The sequence below is a fragment of the Mixophyes fleayi genome, chromosome 4 (assembly GCF_038048845.1).
Source record: "Mixophyes fleayi isolate aMixFle1 chromosome 4, aMixFle1.hap1, whole genome shotgun sequence".
Classification (NCBI taxonomy): domain Eukaryota; kingdom Metazoa; phylum Chordata; class Amphibia; order Anura; family Limnodynastidae; genus Mixophyes; species Mixophyes fleayi.
Window position 1 is genome coordinate 204,174,489 of NC_134405.1, and position 22,704 is coordinate 204,197,192.

The 22,704-nt window shown below is 44.9% G+C and overlaps 1 long non-coding RNA gene across 2 annotated transcripts in view; it reads right to left on the reverse strand.

The window, feature by feature from the left end:
- Nucleotides 1-273: 273 nt before the first annotated feature.
- The window catches only part of LOC142150055 (uncharacterized), a 66,769-nt gene continuing 44,338 nt past the window's right edge, over nucleotides 274-22,704 (reverse strand). The window contains exons 2-4 of one of the 2 annotated variants that reach the window (XR_012690992.1): nucleotides 3,085-3,150; nucleotides 942-1,078; nucleotides 274-799 (exon numbers count right to left, since the gene is read on the reverse strand). This is a non-coding gene — a long non-coding RNA (uncharacterized LOC142150055). Of the gene's footprint in view, nucleotides 1,079-3,084; nucleotides 3,151-22,704 lie in introns of both variants that reach the window. The other variant, XR_012690991.1, reaches the window with a different exon arrangement.

A 22,704-nucleotide genomic window follows, 5' to 3' on the forward strand; every position in this document is an offset into this window, starting at 1 on the left:
CAGAAAACTGAGCAAATGTAAGCTGAACTGTGTAGCACATTTAAATGTGCTACGGCATTTGGTACAGATGCACTTGTCCATCTTAAAAACTTTGGAGCTTGTTGGGGGGGCATAGGGTTATTGGATAAAAGTGCACATCTGAAAGTGACAATGTGTAATCTTGTTTTAAGGCTGGACTGCTACCAGCTTTCTTAGCAATGAAATATGTACTGCCCTTAGGAAGGGTCACACTACTGTGCTGAGAGCTAATAATGATAGCTATGGAGCCCAGAGTATTGTGAAAGCATAATGATATTTACTGAGCAGATATAATCCAGATAGTGCAGAGAAAGGTACAAACCGAATACAGCAGACACTAAACAATGGATCTCTGGGTGAGGCTGAAATCAGGTAACAGAGAATACGGCTGTACAGGTGAAAAGGCTGAGTGAAAAAACCAGGGACAGGGATGTCAGCTAGCAGCTTGCATAAGCCCCAGATAACAGGAGAAGAAACAGGAGTAACAAATGAGAACATCAGGAACAGCAACATAAATGACCAGCAAAGGGGGACTAAGGGAGGTAGGCATAAATAATGAGAGAACAGGTGCAGATAATTAGCAGGTGCAGCAGGTTAACCCCTGCTAGTGAGAGAAAGGTAAGGCACAATAGCAGCACCTCTGGTGGTTCAGAGGTACTGCAGGGTACATTCAAATAATATCACATCCAGAGTAGTGCAAGAGACAGGAGCTGCCAAGACAAAGCAGTGTGCTGAAGCGATGCTGCAGTAGAAGCAAAGGAAGATCCTGACAGGAAGGCTTCTATAGAGAAGAGAAGACAAGCACAAAAAAAACCTTATATTACACTCTTTTAAAACAATTCAGACAAACCAGCTGTAACTGGAGACTGCTAAACTCCACACAAGTACAACTTAAAAACAAAATGCTCTAAAATGTATGTTACTGTTTTTTTCTCTGCCGTATGTTCATTTTCATGCATACAGCGCACCAAACCAATCTGGAGAAGTGCCAAGGCTTTGAAAGCTTTAGGGATGCCTTTGTTTGTGTTAACGCAAGAAGCACTGTCCACCTGATCCTGAACTGTAGGTGAATTAAAGAAAAGAAAAGGAATAAGAATAAAGAATGTTGTAAAATTATAAATCATACCTGACAATGGTGGAGTACATCATATTGACTAGTGTTAAAAATACTTAACAATGTCACTGAGGTATAAAATGCATCATGCCTGAATGGTGTCACTAGTGCATTGCTAATAAACTAATAAACTGAATATTTGTTTAGCCCACAAAACTGATGCCTTCTCTGTGTGTCAACAGACCGTCCTTTTTCTTAATATAGCCAATCATTTTATACTCACTGGTATATAGTGCTGTATTCCTAGTGTAACTTATAAGGATACTTGAAGCAATTGCAGTCTTGTACTTTTGTATGGTTCTGTAATTCTGCTGTTGCGTCTAGTGTCCTTTTCAGTTTGCACCAGGAATTCACTGATTTCACGCATCTGCATTATTATTGACTAATTTTTCACATACCTAACCTATAGTTTAAATTAAACACCATCATCTTATAAAAATTAAAGTTAAATCTTTCATATCAGAAAGCTGTACTATTATATTAAAATGTATTACAAAATAACATTGTTAAATACTCACCCACAGTAATGTAAAAGTGTGTATCTGACGATGATCTTGACTCTACATGAATAATTGTTTCAGTACTTTTTTGATGACTGTGTTTCTTTTTTATGTAAGCTTTGTGGTGGCTTATTTAAGCCACCACAAAGAAACACAACTATAATAATCAGAAGTCCCATTTTTTGCAAGCACATTATGTCATTTGTGTCCCTCCCAGTAGTTTGGTAGTAGTGGTTTGATGACAATGTTCTGCATGCCGATACCCAGACACGAATATTACTAATAAGTATTCTACAAATGGCAAACAAAAATCCATATATTAATAAATGGATAAATTGATTGCTATAGCCACAGAGAAAAGAGCTGTCTGCATCTATTTTATCACTTTCTTGTATTCAAGTCTCCCGCCTGACTCTAGACCTTGCCAGCAAGATCACAGCAAGTACAGGCCCCAAAGTTTTCCAAGTCATTCCGCAAACGATGAGGCTGTCTAATTAGTCAAACTGGAAACCAAAGATAGAGAGGAGGAGCCCATTGCAGAAGACAATCACTCTAAATATATACACAAAGTCTATGAACCTGCTCAAACGTATAGTATTGCAGGATTCAAATGGGAAGCAGAAGGAAGGCGCCATTTTAAGAGATTGTTTGGCCTGCCCCATTCCAAGGTAAAAGTGCAGTATTACCTATTTAAAAGAGGGATTATAGGATACTATTAGATTTAGAAATAAAATAACAAACAACTGTAACAAAAGTATTAGTCCAACTGCAAAATACTTAATGTGGAGTCACACAAGTTTGACCATACTTGCCAACTCTCACGGAATATCCGGGATACTCCCGAAATCTGGGTCAGGCTCCCGGGAGAGAGGGCAATTCTCCCGATTCCCGGGCAGAGGGGGTAAGTGAATGGAGGAGGCGGGGCTTATTGGCATCTCGGGCACGTCATTGTGGTCCCGCCCCCTTGTTTTATTGGAAGAAAAGGTGGTGACAGCTTTGAGGGCGGGGCTAACGGCGCGATTCTTAGAGCCCCGACCCCACACACCCACCTGACTCCCGGAACTTAACCTGCCAATGTTGGCAACTATGAGTTTGACATGCTGGAATATTTAAACAGCTTGGCAAAGTAAGCTCAGTATAAGGCCATGCTAGAATAAAAGCTTTTTAAATTACATGTCTAAAAAGCAGTTCTCATTAACAATGTTTTGCACGCTAATCATGTACATTGGCTTCAAAAGGTATATGTCCAGATAAACATTTTAAACAATATAATTCAACCTATGTCTATTCATGGTCCAACATCTGCAAATAAGAGTCTTGCTAATTGTAGCAGTTTTTCTAATTTACTGAACGTACTGCAGATTATCATCAGCTCTGGGCTAGGCACCTGACACACCTAGTGCTTTCCATATCCTGAACAGGTGATGCTGTGACAGTTACAGTTATATTTACCAGGGATCTGTGAGGTGGCATTGGTGTTTGGACATCATGAGATAATCTGACAGTCATATGACAAACCTAGAATTGAGATGGATACAGTTATTAACTTGAAAGATATAGGCAAATTGAGACAGTGTAAAATACATTAGTACTTTTTTTAATAAGTGTCCCGCTTTTTAGGAGTTAAATAATATGTTTTAATATATAATATAATATAAAACAATATATGAAATATAGATATATGTTAATTTAAACACTAAGGGACTGATTCATTAAGGAAAGTAAATCCCATTATGTGCCGTTTTTTGTGCAAAATTGCTCTGAGTATGTTCAGAAAAGGGTAATAAGCCAGTGATTCCAAGTGCATGCAATTCATCTTCAAACGCAAATGAACTTTGAAATGCCAACAATTTCAAGGGCGGAACAGGGGAGGGAAAGAGCGTATGTACGTACACAATGCACAGTAAGGGTGTGCCAAGATCGAGCACATGCACATTCATACGATTCAAGCTCTGGGCAGTTCTCAGGTATGTGATTTTAGCCGTATCACTTGCACCAGCTACAGGGCAGGTGTAAGTGCCAACTGATGACAGTCAGAACATGTAGCAGACTCTCTCCATATAGATCAGCAGTGGGCTAACAATAGAGCTCCTGCACCGAACTTGATATACTTGCTCAAAATTGTTTTCTGCTTCCTCAATTGCATATCTGCCCCCATTGAACCCCTCTTTTTTGCACTTTATGCCTCACCTTGCCAGCCTAGGTTGTTTGTGATACCTTGTGTACCAATTGACGCATTATAGTGTATTGTTTTATTCTGATCAGAATCGCATTTGTTTGTGTCTGCATTTGATAAATAAAGAAGGCACTTTTATTGCCACACTTACACACTTCTCCACTTTTTCACCTACAATTAGAGGCACCCTTATTTTTAGCACTAAGGATTCTCCTTCTATCGTCTACCCTGTATAGGAATAGGGTCACCTATACTTTTCTTCTGGCACCTTGATCATTACCTAATAGAAAGCACAGTTAACCACACCCCTTGCTAGATGTCAGAACATGTGTTTGCAATTAAGAGCAAATGTAGAAGATTTTATTTATGTACAATACACATTAATAACATCCTAATAAATGTATTTTATTTAAAAACAAAAAATGAATAAAAATGTTATTTATATTAATGATTATATTACTAATAAAGAAGTGGAAGTTGCTCAATCAATTTATAGGCTATAGTAGGTGCTTGAAAAGGTGGGTTTATCCTGAAAGGAACAAACACACAAGTGAGATCCCCCAGCACACTGCTATAGCCAGCAACAGATCTGTCATTTCTACTGTAGATAAAAATGCAAAAATCTTAGGTGCACACATTTGCAAATGCATGTTAAAGCCACCCGCCACTCCATGGCGCTTTTGCTAATAGGGTGGTCCTAACTCTAAACAATGAGAGTCCCATATATTTGGGCCATACATGTGTTTTTAAATTGAGAGCTAACTTATCAAAGAGGTACCCCAGAAGCCTCCAAATAGCAATCCAATGTCAGCACTCCCCCTCAGCTACTGACACCAACATGCCTCTCAGACATGTACTGCCCCTTACATCTCTAACCTCCTCTCCGTTCACACTCCCGCCCGCTCCCTGCACTCAGCCAATGATCGCCGCCTCTCCTCCACTCTGATCACCTCTTCCCACTCTAGAATCCAAGACTTCTCCCGTGCTGCCCCCCTTCACTGGAATGACCTCCCTCGCTCCATTCGTCTCTCACCCAATCTGTGCTCCTTCAAGCGGGCTCTAAAAACTCACCTGTTCCTTAAGGCCTACCAACCATCCACTTAACCTCTCACCTCTTCTGGTTCTCCCCTGCCCCCTTTCTCTCTCCCCGTTGCTTCACTGGCTCCCTTATGTACCTGATTCTGTTTACCCTCCCTTAGGATGTAAGCTCGTATGATCAGGGTCCATGTTCTGTACTGTCTTACCCTGTATAGTCTACTGTTTGTACCATGTACGACGCTGCGGAAACCTTGTGGCGCCTTACAAATAAACGATAATAATAATAATAATAATAAAGAAGTGGAAGTTGCTCAATCAATTTATAGGCTATAGCAGGTGCTTGAAAGGGTGGGGTTATTCTGAAAGGAACAAACACACAGAGAGATCCCCCAGCACACTGCTATAGCCATTGGATTGCTATTTGGAGGCTTCTGGGGTACCTCTCTGGTAAGTTAGCTCTCAATTTAAAAACACATATGTATGGCCCAAATATATGGGACTCTCATTGATTAAAGTTAGGACCATCCTATTAGCAAAAGTGCCATGGAGTGGCGGGTGGCTTTAACATACATTTGCAAATGTGTGCAACTAAAACTTTTGCATTTTTATCTACAGTAGAAATGGCAGATCTGTTGCTGGCTGTCACGGGCACTAGGAGTCTTTACCCAGGGATCACCAGGTGATAGGCTTACCAGAGCAGTATAGGTGGTAATATGGTACTCTGGTAGCAGGGTGATCACGGAACAGGAAATAGCAGATGATGAGATGCTCAGGAAAGTCTATGACTAGCAGCACTGGCAATATGGAGGTAGTAATACACGAGGAACTGTATGGACAAAGGACACGTGAAGGTAGTCAGTGGTCTGCGGTAGCAAGTTGTACCACTGCTATAGTGAGGAGGAATGTCCAACAGAAACGAGGAGGTGATGAGAGTCAGCGGTCTGCGGATAGCAAGTTGTACCGCTGTCTGAGTGAAGGAATGGAATCCAAGTGGAGGTATCCGGGGAGTCAGTGGTCTGCGTTAGCAAGTTGTACCACTGCTATGTGAGAGGATACTGGAACAGGTGAAACTGTAAACAGGGGTCAGTGGTCTGCCACTAGCAAGTTGTACCACTGAATATATATGTGAGGAGGTGCACGGGGAGAGACTGCAACACAATATATACACGGGCACCTTGACTTTGAACCACAGTGATATGCACAATATAAATGTATAGATGACTGAACAATACTGCCAATATAGAAAGTCTCTTGAAGTAGTCCAGCATAAGATAACACAGTCAATGATGGCAATAGACTCAGCGGATAGCACACTCCAGAGGAGAACCAACACAGTCCAGCAAGGTATGCAATACACAGCACAGTCAATGAGAAGTATGCATACCGTGGTTCAGGAGGCAGTCAGACAGGAGTGCAGAGATACCTGAACGGCAGGAGGCCGGCAGGATGCGAAGTCCCTGGATGGGTGAAGCGGTGGTCTAGTAGGTGCAGCGCACGGGTAGGTAGACCAGCAGGGAACACAGGAAAGCGTGGAGAGCGGATCAGCAGTAGATGGATGAGTAGTGCTGAGGAGTAGCAGCAGCGGGTCTCTGCGGGAACACGGAGGTAGCCAATAGCAACCAGCAGGTGCAGTAACGATGGGACACGGGAGAGCAGAGTTGAACAGGCACTGTTGATCACGGAGAATAGCGGATAGCAATAGTGGAGGCAGACTCAAGGAAACACGGGAGCGTTGACAAGGACTGAAGACTGAAGCGCACAGAGGCAGCGGATAGGAATCAGCCAAACAGTCACGATGAAACACAGACGGGTTGCAGGTTGAAGACTGTAGTGCACGGAGGCAGCGGATAGGAATCAGCTAGCAGTCACGATGATGAAACACAGACGAGTTGCAGGTTGAAGACTGTAGTGCACGGAGGCAGCGGATAGGAATCAGCTAAACAGTCACGATGAAACACAGACGGGTTGCAGGTTGAAGACTGTAGTGCACGGAGGCAGCGGATAGGAATCAGCTGGCAGTCACAATCATGAACAGGTGAGTGGATGTGAATAAAAGACTGTAGTGCACGGAGGCAGCGGATAGGCATCAGCTAACAGTCCCAATGATACATGGTAGAGTTGAAGTGGTTAGAAGACTGTAGTGCACGGAGGCAGCGGATAGGAATCAGCTCACAGTCACGATGATACAGTAGATGGTAGAAGTGGTATGGGAACCACAGTAGCAGAAGTGGTTTGGAAACCACAGAGGTAGAAGTGGTTTGGAAACCACAGGAATCAGCAGGGCTGAATAAACAAGGAAACACAGGAACACCTTCAGAGACTCATGGGGAATGAGACTCCAAGATCAGGCAACTAGGTGTTGACCACAGGTGCTTAATATAGGGAGGTTGCCTGATCTGCCAATTAAGTTAAAGGAACATACACTGGAGGTATAGAAAGGGCTGCGCATGCGCAGTCCCTCAGGATGGAGGACGGCCACGGTTCCTAAATGTCCGGGAAGAAGCACTCACAGTCCGGTGAGTGACAGTACCCCCCCTTTTAAAGGTGGGCACAGAACGCCTGGAACCGGGCTTGTCCGGATTTTTGGAATAAAACTTCTTCAGAAGGGCAGGAGCATTAAGATCTTCAGCTTTGATCCATGAACGCTCTTCAGGACCAAAGCCCTTCCAATGAACGAGGAAACGGAGGACTCCTCGCGAAATTTTTGCATCCAATACCTCAGTAATCTCGAAATCCTCCTCCTGATGAACTTGAACTGGCTGCGGTGCTGAGGAAGGAGTCGAGAAACGGTTGATGATAAGAGGTTTGAGCAAGGACACATGGAAGGCATTGGAGATCCGAAGATTCTTAGGAAGAAGAAGTTTAACACATACTGGATTGATAACTTGAATGATCCTATATGGACCAATAAAACGAGGGGCGAATTTCATAGATGGAACCTTCAAACGAATATTTTTGGTAGATAACCAGACACGATCTCCAATTTTTAGTGGTGGAATAGCCCGCCTCTTCTTATCTGCGAAAGACTTATATTTGTTAGATGTCTTCTTTAAACAGGTTTTGACCTGAGACCAGATATTTTTGAAGGTCTGACAAGCAGTCTCCACAGCAGGAACTTGGGTGGGCGGGAGGGCAGGAAATTCCGGAAAAGACGGATGGTGACCGTAGACCACAAAGAATGGAGTTTTGGATGATGACTCATGGTACATGTTGTTATGGGCGAATTCAGCCCAAGGGAGCAATTCTACCCAGTTGTCTTGGTTGGCTGAAGAGAACATCCTAATAAAAGTCTCAAGATCTTGATTGACTCGTTCCGTTTGTCCGTTAGATTGCGGATGGTAAGACGATGAGAGTGCTAATCGTATGCCCAAGGTTTTACAAAGGGCCCGCCAGAATCTGGAAACGAATTGTACTCCTCTATCTGACACAATCTCAGACGGACATCCATGGATGCGGAAGATTTCTTTAATGAAATGTTCAGCCAGAGTAGACGAGGAAGGTAAACCGGACAGAGGGACGAAATGAGCCATCTTCGAAAATCTGTCTACCACTACCCAAATAGTATTGTGATTCTTACTTGGTGGCAAATCAGTAACGAAATCCATACTAATATGGGTCCAAGGCTTGGACGGAATGGGTAGTGGTCGCAGCAACCCTGCTGGAGTTCTGCGGGAGGATTTGAACTGAGAACATAAATCACAGGAAGCAATAAACTCTTTGACGTCTCTCCTCATTGAAGGCCACCAGTAACTACGAGAGAGAATCTCAAAGGTCTTATGTTCACCGGCGTGTCCAGAAAAACGAGAGGCATGGAACCACGAAAGGATTTTCCTCCTCAGAGTAGGAGGCACGAGGGTCTTCCCAAATGGTAGCATTTTGGTGGATGAAGCAGCCAGAGAAATACATTTGGGGTCTAGAATAGCATGGTTGGGAACCTCTTCTACATCAGAGGACGTCACAAAAGCTCGAGATAGAGCGTCAGCTTTCTTGTTCTTAGCAGCTGGTTTGAAGGTTATAATTAATTCAAAACGGGAAAAGAAAAGAGACCATCTTGCTTGACGAGGGTTCAAGCATTGAGCAGATTGCAAATATGACAAGTTCTTATGATCCGTGAAGATCGTCACCGGATGGCGAGCTCCTTCCAACAAGTATCTCCATTCCTCTAATGCAGCTTTGATGGCCAGCAACTCCTTGTCCCCGATAGTATAGTTTTTCTCTGCGGGCAGAAGACCCCGAGAGTAGAAGGCACAAGGATGTAATTTTTGTTGCTCCGAGCGTTGGGAGAGAATAGCTCCTAAGCCCACATTAGAGGCATCTACTTCTAGGAAGAAGGGGAGTGTCACATCAGGTTGTCGCAGAATGGGAGCAGACGAGAAGGACTCTTTGAGGATTTGAAAGGCTTGGAGAGCCTCAGATGACCATTGCTTAGTATTAGCCCCTTTCCGAGTTAAGGCCACAATGGGAGATGCAATGGATGAGAAGTCTTGAATGAAGCGTCTATAGTAATTGGCAAAACCTAAAAAACGCTGGATGGCACGAAGAGTAGTTGGCTGAGGCCAATGTAGTACAGCATTTACTTTGTCTGGATCCATCTTCAGGCCAACTCCGGAAACTATATACCCCAAGAATGGAATCTGGGGTAACTCGAATGAACATTTTTCCAATTTACAGAACAACGAGTTTTTCCGTAGTCTGGAGAGGACCTCTGCCACATGTTGGTGATGAGAAGGCAGGTCCTGTGAGAAGATCAATATGTCGTCCAGGTAGACAACGACACATACATATAATAAGTCCCGAAAGATCTCATTGATGAAACCCTGGAAAACCGCGGGGGCATTACACAGCCCGAAGGGCATTACTAAATATTCGTAATGCCCATCTCTGGTGTTAAACGCGGTCTTCCATTCGTCACCGGAACGGATTCTAATTAAATTGTAGGCACCACGAAGATCCAACTTAGTAAATATCCGAGCTCCCTTGATGCGATCAAATAGCTCAGTGATCAGCGGAATGGGATACCGATTCTTGATAGTAATGGCGTTGAGTCCACGAAAATCTATACAAGGGCGTAATGATCCATCCTTCTTTTTGACGAAGAAGAACCCAGCTCCAGCGGGAGAGGTGGAAGGTCGAATGAACCCACGCTGGAGATTCTCCTGTATGTACTCAGATGTGGCTTGAGTTTCAGGTAACGAGAGAGGATAGACCCGACCCCTGGGAGGAGTCTTGCCAGGTAGAAGGTCGATCGGACAATCCCAAGAACGATGAGGAGGAAGACGTTCAGACTGAGCTTTATCAAACACATCGGCAAATGAAGCATACTGAGGAGGGAGTCCCGGGGAGGAAGCTGAGATGGAAGATTGCTGTACTTTAAGAGGAATAACTTGAGAGAGACAACGATGGTGACATTCAGGCCCCCAAGACGTAACTTGAGGGGTGCGCCAGTCAATCTGGGGAGAGTGACATTGAAGCCATGGAAGGCCTAAGACAATCGGACTTGTCGTAACAGGAAGAATTAAAAACGAAATTTCTTCATGGTGTAGTACACCAATCTGAAGGGTTACTGGAGACGTACTCTGGGTGATGAGACCATTGATGAGACGTGATCCATCTATAGCCGTCACAGTAATGGGTGTTTTTAAAGTGATCACTGGTAGGGACCATTGATTCACTAGTGATTTAGAAATGAAATTTCCTGCTGCTCCGGAATCAATCAATGCCTGTGACTCAAAGGATTTGGTAGCAAAGGAAATCGTAACATCGAAAGCGCAGACTTTAGATTTCATAGACAATGGAGAGGACTCCAGGGACCCTAACTTCACCTCTCCAGAACTAGTTAGGGCCTGGCATTTCCCGATTTCTTAGGGCAAGAACTGAGCATATGTGTGGAATCAGCACAATAGATACAGAGTCTATTCTTTACTCTTCGTTTCCTCTCTTCTAAAGATAATTTGGAACGTCCTATCTCCATGGGAATCACAGAAGGTGAAACTGGACGAAATTGAGGGTTTAAACGAAGAGGTGCTTTAGCAGAAGTTGTTTTCTCAGATTCTCTTTCACGAAATCTCATGTCTACACGATGGCAAAGAGAGATCAAATCTTCTAGTGACGAAGGAAGCTCTTGGGTAGTCAGTGCATCTTTAATTTTATCGGAGAGCCCCTGCCAGAAGGCGGCAACTAATGCTTCAGTGTTCCACTGAAGTTCAGAGGCTAAGATCCTAAATTGAATGACATACTGTCCTACTGTATGGGAGCCTTGTCGCAAACGAAGAATGCTGGAAGCAGCGGAGGTCACACGACCTGGTTCATCGAACACACTTCGGAACGTGGAAATGAATTTGGCACTATCTTGTAGAATTGGATCGTTTCTTTCCCACAGAGGGGAGGCCCAAGCCAGGGCTTGTCCAGAAAACAATGAGATAAGATAGGCCACTCTGGAACGATGGGTAGAAAAATTTTGAGGTTGGAGTTCAAAATGGACTGAACATTGGTTAAGGAAACCTCTACAAGTTTTGGGGTCCCCGTCATATTTTGACGGAGTAGGCAGGTGAAGCGTAGGAGCTGTAGACACCTGGGATGGCACTGGGGAAACGGAGGAAAGCACAGGAGCTTCAATACTAGCTGTAACCGTCTGTCCAGATGTTCCTTGGGAGGTTAACGATTGGTAACATTGAAGTAACAGCTGTTGGCGAGCATCCTGTTGCTCCACACGACTGACCAGATGCTGCAGCATCTCTTTAGCAGTAGGTTCCGTATCTGGGTCTGTCATGGCCTGATCTTACTGTCACGGGCACTAGGAGTCTTTACCCAGGGATCACCAGGTGATAGGCTTACCAGAGCAGTATAGGTGGTAATATGGTACTCTGGTAGCAGGGTGATCACGGAACAGGAAATAGCAGATGATGAGATGCTCAGGAAAGTCTATGACTAGCAGCACTGGCAATATGGAGGTAGTAATACACGAGGAACTGTATGGACAAAGGACACGTGAAGGTAGTCAGTGGTCTGCGGTAGCAAGTTGTACCACTGCTATAGTGAGGAGGAATGTCCAACAGAAACGAGGAGGTGATGAGAGTCAGCGGTCTGCGGATAGCAAGTTGTACCGCTGTCTGAGTGAAGGAATGGAATCCAAGTGGAGGTATCCGGGGAGTCAGTGGTCTGCGTTAGCAAGTTGTACCACTGCTATGTGAGAGGATACTGGAACAGGTGAAACTGTAAACAGGGGTCAGTGGTCTGCCACTAGCAAGTTGTACCACTGAATATATATGTGAGGAGGTGCACGGGGAGAGACTGCAACACAATATATACACGGGCACCTTGACTTTGAACCACAGTGATATGCACAATATAAATGTATAGATGACTGAACAATACTGCCAATATAGAAAGTCTCTTGAAGTAGTCCAGCATAAGATAACACAGTCAATGATGGCAATAGACTCAGCGGATAGCACACTCCAGAGGAGAACCAACACAGTCCAGCAAGGTATGCAATACACAGCACAGTCAATGAGAAGTATGCATACCGTGGTTCAGGAGGCAGTCAGACAGGAGTGCAGAGATACCTGAACGGCAGGAGGCCGGCAGGATGCGAAGTCCCTGGATGGGTGAAGCGGTGGTCTAGTAGGTGCAGCGCACGGGTAGGTAGACCAGCAGGGAACACAGGAAAGCGTGGAGAGCGGATCAGCAGTAGATGGATGAGTAGTGCTGAGGAGTAGCAGCAGCGGGTCTCTGCGGGAACACGGAGGTAGCCAATAGCAACCAGCAGGTGCAGTAACGATGGGACACGGGAGAGCAGAGTTGAACAGGCACTGTTGATCACGGAGAATAGCGGATAGCAATAGTGGAGGCAGACTCAAGGAAACACGGGAGCGTTGACAAGGACTGAAGACTGAAGCGCACAGAGGCAGCGGATAGGAATCAGCCAAACAGTCACGATGAAACACAGACGGGTTGCAGGTTGAAGACTGTAGTGCACGGAGGCAGCGGATAGGAATCAGCTAGCAGTCACGATGATGAAACACAGACGAGTTGCAGGTTGAAGACTGTAGTGCACGGAGGCAGCGGATAGGAATCAGCTAAACAGTCACGATGAAACACAGACGGGTTGCAGGTTGAAGACTGTAGTGCACGGAGGCAGCGGATAGGAATCAGCTGGCAGTCACAATCATGAACAGGTGAGTGGATGTGAATAAAAGACTGTAGTGCACGGAGGCAGCGGATAGGCATCAGCTAACAGTCCCAATGATACATGGTAGAGTTGAAGTGGTTAGAAGACTGTAGTGCACGGAGGCAGCGGATAGGAATCAGCTCACAGTCACGATGATACAGTAGATGGTAGAAGTGGTATGGGAACCACAGTAGCAGAAGTGGTTTGGAAACCACAGAGGTAGAAGTGGTTTGGAAACCACAGGAATCAGCAGGGCTGAATAAACAAGGAAACACAGGAACACCTTCAGAGACTCATGGGGAATGAGACTCCAAGATCAGGCAACTAGGTGTTGACCACAGGTGCTTAATATAGGGAGGTTGCCTGATCTGCCAATTAAGTTAAAGGAACATACACTGGAGGTATAGAAAGGGCTGCGCATGCGCAGTCCCTCAGGATGGAGGACGGCCACGGTTCCTAAATGTCCGGGAAGAAGCACTCACAGTCCGGTGAGTGACACTGGCTATAGCAGTCTGATGGGGGATCTCTCTGTGTGATTATATTACTAACAAGTGTTAATGTGTTTCATTTTTTTTATTTGTGCATTCTGAAATAGATATATATTTTGTTGCTCCCCATGCTCTAAGAGTGAAATCAGCTATGCAGCTGACAGTCTGCAGGTAAAGACTAGAAACAAGGTTATACACAGGTATAGCAGTGCACCTAGGTTCAGATATATACAAGTGTAAGACATGTGAGAAAGTAGAAGTATGAAATGTGTTTTGTTTCTTACATGCTTTGTAAGTATCTTTTCCACAGCTACAGCAGGGTGTGTCTGCAATCAAGAGTGGTTACAGAGCATCGGCAGGGAACTCCGTTGTAAAGACAAAGTGGGAGTGTCGTCCGTCCATCATGCTAAGGCTGAGGGAGGAGTCTCAACTATAAAAGACATTTCTGTCTTTGTATTTCTGAATTGCGATAGATACCACCTAATGGCCAGACAAGGAAATTGGGAGTGTTAGGATGCCTGCTGTCGTCCTGACAAAGTGTTTGCTGTGTTATTTTGATGTAAACAAGAAAGCATATTGTGTTTCAAGCAAGAAGTTGTCCATGTGCATCATCAACACGGTGCCTGTGTCACACTATATATATATATATATATATATATATATATATATATATAAATTGTTAAGAGCGTTTTGTCGCTATCCAATAAATAACGATTGTCGAATCTCGATTTGTGTTTCCAACGCACAAATATTTATTCTCAAAAAGTAGCAGAATAATTCAAGCAAAATAATAATAAGTACAGCCGTTACTTATCGCAGGCGCTCTGGATCCAGTGTACAGTCATTCAGGTCTGAAGTCTGTGGTCAAGGTGACTGAACACTACATGAGAGCTACTGCTTATATGCAAACAGAGATACAGTGAAACAATGCAGATGGTTTAGCTTGCTTCTATTGGTCCAGGCTTCAGGAGGGTCCAGGGAGTTGCACATCATAGGCTGATTCAATCTAAGGAATCCAAAGGTGGGGGTCATCTCTCCAGGGGATGAGCTCTGTTCTTCCCCCCAAAACTCCAATTACAATCAGGCCATTAGCATTTCACAGTCAGTATCATATTTAAGGTTTATTCCCTAACATCAATAACTAGAGTATGCAATGTGCGATCTCTTCGCCGAATGCACCGGACAGCTGCTGATGTAAAGGGGATTAATATGATATCAGACATGACATATTTCCCTTAACCTGAACCGTAGGTTTCACTAGTATGCATATACCTCCTTTATTAAACATGAATTCTACTATATTTCGACATAAATGACTATGTGTTGCAACTACAATTAATGTGTACTATTTACAAATGTTTATGTTTGTGCGAATGTGTGTAAAAGTGTAGAAACTGTTTATTGCCACGTGTTGCGGCTGGATACGCCCTTTTACACCGTAGCGTGCTCTACGCATAATTTCAGACAAAGACAATCAAGTTTGCTCGATATTAATTGAAATGACTTTATCCAATTTGCTTACTTCGACAATATACACACACACACACACACACACACACACACACACACATTGTGCATATCCTGCTGTGTGCTGTGTCTGCATGCATACAGCAAGTGCCTTATAGGCAGTCACCTTCATTTCTGATAGTATTAGGCTACCCATAGCTGGCTAGATGCAATCCAGTAACTCACTGGGCCAGTGGTTCCCAAACTTTTGCAGTTTGTGGCACCCTTAGAGTCTCCAAATTTTCAAGGCACCCCTCCAAAATAATTACTGAGCAGTCCTGTTTTAGAAGTAGTTGGGTCAAAAAATTGTAATATGTGATTAGGTCACGACAAAAATACTTATTTAGTTGTATGCAAAAATGCCCCCTCTGCATCCAGGCACTCTGCCCCCTCTGCATCCAGGCACTCTGCCCCCTCTGCATCCAGGCACTCTGCCCCCTCTGTCACTCTGTCCCCTCCTCTGCCCTCTGTCACGCTGTCCCCTCCTCTGCCCTCTGTCATGCTGTCCCCCTCCGATGCCCTCTCTCACGCTGTCCCCCTCTGATGCCCTCTCTCACGCTGTCCCCCTCCGATGCCCTCTCTCACGCTGTCCCCCTCCGATGCCCTCTGTCACGCTGTCCCCCTCCAATGCCCTCTCTCACGCTGTCCCCCTCCTCTGCCACGCTGTCCCCCTCCTCTGCCCTGTCAAGCTGTCCCCCTCCTCCACCCTCTCTCACGCTGCCCCCTCTGCAGCCCTCTGTCACGCTGCCCCCTCTGCAGCCCTCTGTCACGCTGCCACCCTCTGCTGCCCCCTGTCACTCTGCCCCCTCTGCAGTCCTCTGTCACGCTGCCCCCTGTCACGCTGCCCCCCTCTACTCCCTCTGCATCCAGGCACTCTGCCCTCAGGCACTCTGCCCCCAGGCACGCTGCCCCCTCTGCAGCCCTCTGTCACGCTGCCGCCCTCTGCTGCCCCCTGTCACTCTGCGCTCTCTGTCACCCTCTGCTGCCCCACTGTCCCCCTCTGCTGCCCACTGTCCCCCTCTGCTGCCCACTGTCCCCCTCCACTGTCATACTGTCCCCCTCCGCTGTCACACTGTCCTCCTCTGCCCCGCTGTCACACTGTCCTCCTCTGCCCCGCTGTCACACTGTCCTCTGCTGCCCCGCTGTCACACTGTCCTCCTCTGCCCCGCTGTCACACTGTTCTCTGCTCCCCGCTGTCACACTGTCCTCCTCTGCCCAGCTGTCACACTGTCCTCTGCTGCCCCGCTGTCACACTGTCCTCTGCTGCCCCGTTGTCACACTGTCCTCCTCTGCCCCGCTGTCACACTGTCCTCTGCTGCCCCGCTGTCACACTGTCCTCTGCTGCCCCGCTGTCACGATCCCTTTCACTCTGCCCTGCGCCATCCATTAAAAAAAAAGAGAACATAGAAACTTACCAATCCACGCGGTGCCGGGACCCAGCAGCCTCCTCTCTCCCGCAGCTGTCGCTGAATATCGACGTCAGTGACAGCTGCTGCGGGAGAGAGGAGTCTACTGGGTCCCGGCGCCACGCGGATTGGTAAGTTTCCGTGTTCTCTTTTTTTTTATGGATGGCCTGCGGCACCCCAGTGACAGCGCCGCGGCACCCCTGGGAGCCGCGGCGCACAATTTGGGAACCGCTGCACTGGGCATCTGTGGATGTAGCTCGCTGGAATATTTATTGTATGGAACACTGTATATGCTGCTCACTCTGTTTTGCTGCTACTGAGTTAGTGTCTGCCTATTCATTATAGGGAGTTTTCTGAGGTTTATTTGTGAAGAGTCTGCTGATGTGCTTCCTTCTCACATGTTTTGATTGCCCCACTGACCTTGGGCTAAACTCTCCAAGGGTAAGCTACAACCCTTGTCCATTCATGAATCCAAATCTAATGAAGATTAAATTAGAAAACATAAGAAAACACTGAAAATGGTTTAATTAGACCATCTCCACATTCTTAGCCTCATCTGTTTACCCCATTTACACCTAATATCTCTCTTTACCCCTTCCCTCTAGAATGTAAGCTCTCACGTGCAGGGTCCTCTCCTCCCTATGTTTGTCTCCCTCATACAGCTTTGTTGTCATGTCTTAAGCTGAATCCTCTGCTACCTCATGATATTATTGCTAGCTCACGATGGCCATCCATGGAGGCGTTATTATGCTTAATTGTATTCATATCACTGCTATTATCTATATCTGTCATTACATCTCTTGTACTCGTGTTTGTCATTTCTGTAAGATGACTGTCTGCTACTACAAAAGCTGTGGTACCTAATAATTAAACAATGATGATGATGATTCTGTTGCCCAAAAATTTGGTGGCTTGTGTCCCTGTACTGATTAGTGGAACCTTAACAAAAAAAATAACCATGAAAAACGGGTACCATTACCATTAAATTCAGAACTGTTTGATCAAATTAAGGAGGATACCATCTTCTTCAAGACTGATCTACGGAAAGCATACAATCTAATTAGGATCTTGCAAGGAGAAGATTGCTTTCAATACCAGTAGTGACCATTATAAATATCTGTCATATTGGCAGCTAAACTGAGGCAAAGGAAGCCTAAGTGAAGTTTAATGTTATAAAAATAGTGCATGATGAGAGATTTTGTCATGCAGGTGCTGAGATGCATACCTGTTGCTATATACCAATCAGCCACAACATTAAAACAACCTGCCTAATATTATGTAGGTCCCCCTTGTGCCACCAAAACAGCTTAAACTCCTTGAGGAATGGATTCTACAAGACCAATGAAGGTGTCCTGTGGTATCTGACACTAAGATGTTAGCAGCAGATCCATTAAGTCCTGTAAGTTGCGAGGTGGGGCCTCCATGGTTCGGACTTGTTTTTCCAGCATATCTCACAAATGCTCAATCAGATTGAGATGTGAGGCATTTGGAGGCCAAGACAACACGTTGATCTCTTTGTCATGTTTATCAAACCATTTCTGAACAAATTTTGAAGTGTAGCGGGGCGGATTATCCTTCTGAAAGAGGCCACTGCCATCATAGAATATCGTTGCCATGAAGGATTGTACATGGTCTGCTAGTTTGCAATAATGTCTAGGTAAGTGGCACTTGTCAATGTAACATCCACATGAATGCCAGAACCCAATGTTTCCCAGTGGAACATTGCCCAGATCACCACACTGCCTCTGTCGGCTTGCATTCTTCCCATATTGCATCCTGGTGCCTTTTCTTCCCCAGGAAACCACGCACACGCACCCGAACCATCCACATGGTGTAAAAGAAAACTGTCACAAGTCTGGCAACAGGTAGGACCCTTTGACCTGTCTAATTTGGCACTACCTCCCAGAAGGCACGGAGTCTAATGACATGAAAGGTTTTCACCAGTGACCCCGCAAGGGGATATAGGCTTGCCAGCTTTCGCGCCGCAGGACTCAGCTCTCCTAGTTGCTGTAAGGCGAGATCTAGGGGAGAGATTGGAGTAGATGGTGAGATGGTGCAGAGAAGGACTACCAGTACCAGGATAATTGTGATCTGCGACCAGGTAGGTACTAGGTCCAGGTATGCTGGGAAGCACGGGAGCTGGGTCAGCAGCAGCGGCAGAGGTCCAGGAAATGTTTAGTATGGAGTACAAGGGCTGGAGGAAATAGGATCTGCGGTAGAAGTACACTTGGGTCCAGATATGCTAGGAAGCACTGAAGCTGGATCAGGAGGAGTACAGCGTTCACAGCAGAGGTCCATGTGATATTAATAGACAATACAACTACTGGTGAGAATGTGGCTCTGCGGCTAAATGTACACTTGGGTCCAGATATGTTTAGGAGCACCGGGGCTGAACCAGTAGGAGTACAGCATTTGCGGCAGGGATCCAGGTAGTAGAGAGTACACTATATTGGTGCAGGGTAGATAGCGAAGCTGTGGCCAGGAATACCCTACAGGTACGGGTATGCTGGAAGCATATAAATAGCTGCAAAAGTACACAGGAGACAGGAAAAGTGTCCACACTCTAGGAGAGACTCAAAGAACTGGTAGTGAATGAATGAAACAGGTGTCCTTAAGTAATGTAACCAATAGAGGGCGCCAGCCAATAGGAACAGTTAAGAAACCGATCTGCGCATGTACAGACTGGAGGCAAGATGGCGCCGGTCAGAGGAACTGGAGTAGAAGACCCCCCAGGTAAGTAGTCCGGGACCCAACTGAGTGATCGGCGGGCCAGGTATGTGATAAAAACATGATTAATCAGACAAGGTCACCATCTTCCAGTGCTCCATTTCTGCCATTCACATGCACATTGTAGGCACTTTTGGTGGTGGACAGGGGTCAGCATGGGCACTCTAACTAGTCTGTGGCTATGTAGCCCCATGTCGAAGTCAGCAAATTGGATAAAGTCATTTCAATTAAAGTCGAGCAAACTTGGTTGTCTTTGTCTGAAAAGATGTGTACGGTCCGCTACGGCGTACAAGGGCACGCTACGGCGTGGAAGGGCGTACTCCGCTACTACACGTGGCAGCAACAGTAATTGGTCTTTTACCATACATTCGCACAAACACGCATACTTATAAAATAGTACACATTAATGGTAGTTGCAACACATAGTCAGTTATGTCGAAATATAGTAGTATTTACATGTTATATTAGAGTTACATGCATATTAGTGAAATATACGGAACAGGTTGAAGGAATCATATCATGAGTGGTATCATAATAAACCTCTTTACATTTGCTACTGTTTGGTTCACTCTGCGAAGGAATCGCAGAGTGCATAAACAAGTTATGAATGATAGGGAATTATGAACTACTTAAGACTAAGGAATCTTGGCGGGAAGAGCCGAGCATACCCCCTGGAGAGGTGACCCCCTCCTTTGGATTCCTTAGGATGAACTAGTCAATGATTGACAACCCCTTGGACCTTCCTGAGACCTGGACCAATAGATGCAAGCTATACCACGTTCATTGTATTACTGTATTTCTGTGTGTATATAAGCAGCAGCTTCACATCTAGTGTTCAGACATCTTGTCCCCAGACTTCAGGATTAAATGACTGCACACTGGATCCAGAGCGCCTGCGATAAGTAACGGCTGTATTTATTATCACTTCGCTTGAGCATATTATTCTACTATTTGCGAATAAATCTTTGTGCGTTGTAAACACAAATCGAGGTTCGACAATCGTTATTGGTTAGCGACAATACGCATATAACACCCATACAAAGCAAGCTAGAATGCACTGTTTGTTCTCACACCTTTCGATGATAGCCAGCAATAACTGTTTTAGCAATTTATGCTACAGTAGTTCTTCTGTGTGATTGGACCAGATGAGCTACCCTTCACTCCCCACATGCATCAATGGGCCTTGGATGCAAATGACCCTGTCAGAGGTTCACCAGTTCTCCTACCTTAGACCACTTTTGGTAGACACTAACCACTACATACTGGAAACACCAAATCTGTCGTTTTGGAGATGCTCTGACCCAGTCGTCTAGCCATCACACTTTGTCCCTTGTCAAAGTTGCTCAAATCCTTATGCTTGCCCATTTTTCCTGCTTCCAACACATCAACTTCAAGAACTGGCTGTTCACTTGCTTATATATCCCTACTTTTCACTGTGAACACTGATTGCTTTTTGTGAACTTACTCAATTATTACCAATAGTTCATTGTTGATGCTAACTTGTTTATTGCCCTGGAATCCATGGGCAAATCTATTGCCAAAATAAACTGTTATCATTGATTCCTGAGTTGCTGTAGTGCAGAGGTCGGCAAGCTCCGTTACACATGCCAGACATGGCACGCAGACCACTCCCACCTGGCACGCCGGTGCTCTGCAGCTGCTTCACTAAAGCATGCGCAGCAGCTCAGTTTCGGCTATCATGGGCAGCTTTAGTGAAGCAGCTCTCAGGAATCGCTGTGGAATGGAAGACGTGTGGGTTGACTTCAAAGGTAAGTATGAGGCACAAAATGTACTGGGGGCACAACTATGTGTCATTCAATGATCATCATCACCATTTATTTATATAGCACAACTAATTCCGCAGCGCTGAACAGAGAACTCACTCACATCAGTCCCTGCTCCATTGGGGCTTACAGTCTAAATTCCCTAACACACACACACACACACACACACACACACACACACAGACTAGGGTCAATTTGTTAGCAGCCAATGTATTGGAGGCACAACTATGTTGCATTCAATGTATTGGGGGCACAACTATGTGGCATTCAATGTATTGGGGGCACAACTATGTGTCATTCAATGTATTGGGGGCACAACTATGTGGCAGTCAATATACTGGGGCACAACTATGTGGCAGTCAATGTATTGAGGAACAACTATGTGGCATTCTATGTATTGGGGCACAACTATGTGGCATACTATGAATTGGGGACATACTATGAACTAGGGCACAACTAAGTGGCATAATATGAATTGTAAATAAAAGAAAAATGTTGTCCGGTGCTCAGAAATACACAAAATATATAAATCACTGTTTCAGCATAAACATAAAGGAGAATTTTGTGCACAATATAGCTATATTGGGGTTAAGCTCACCTGCCAGCGTCAAGGCATCTCCTGTAGGTGAGTCCCTAAACTGCTGATACAAATTTATATTCAGGGTGTTCTATTTAAAACCTTCCCCTGAACCTCCATCTTATAAATCCTGCAGCACCTGTAGGGAGTGGTCAACTCCCAAAAAACAAACTAGAAAATAGTGAAAGAGAAACAGGCGCGCCTGTTTCTCTTTCACTATTTTCTAGTTTGTTTTTTGCAAATTTGTATCACTAGCTGAGGGTCTCACCTACAGGAGATGCCTTGACGCTGGCAGGTGAGCTTAACCCCAATATAGCTATATTGTGCACAAATTCTCCTTTATGTTTATGCTGACACAGTGATTTATATATTTTGTTTGTTTCTGAGCGCCGGACAACATTTTTCTTTTATTTGCACTTGCGCATGGTCTTATTTGTCCTTGGCTGCCGTCTCAAATGATTTTATACACTTGTACACATTACATTAATTTAAAGAAGCGCAGCTGTTTCTCTTTCAAGGCCTCAACTAGGACTCAAGAAGAGGCTGAGACAAGCCAAGATGGACGTCAGCATCTACACGGCTTCAAGTAAGTATCATGAGGGAGGTGTCTTTAGCACCCTGATCAGTATGTTTACCGAGATCTGAGTCACTGACTCTAATAGACATCTCAATGACCAAGACCTATACTCAGTGTATACATGAATGCCCTTTACATTGTACGGCAATCACTTTGATTTATTAATAGTTATTTTATTTTATCTCTTTATTGTGCGCTGGTTTTCAGGATGCTGACTGTATTGTGGGGTGGTCACTAGAATACTTTCTGTTTTAAAAAGCAATCACTAGGATGCACGCTGTATTGTGCATCGGTTTCTGGGATGATCTCTGTATTGTATATGGGTAACTGTAAAGCACTCTGTATTGTATATCAGTCAGTGAAATGCTTCCTGTATCGTATATAGGTATTGTATATAGGTTTATAAAACCCTGCCTTGTATAGAAGTCCCTAAAATGCCTGCCGTTGTTGTGACTCTCAGCAATTTAGAGTTGCACTGCACCAGGAATGCCAAAATACTCCTTTAAAATAATTCTATAAAGGGATAGTTTACCCATATATTCAAAGGAGGGTGCGCTCACACACCATGAAGAGTCAATATTATTACGAACGAGAGAAGAAAAAGTGTGTTTGAAAAACGAGGC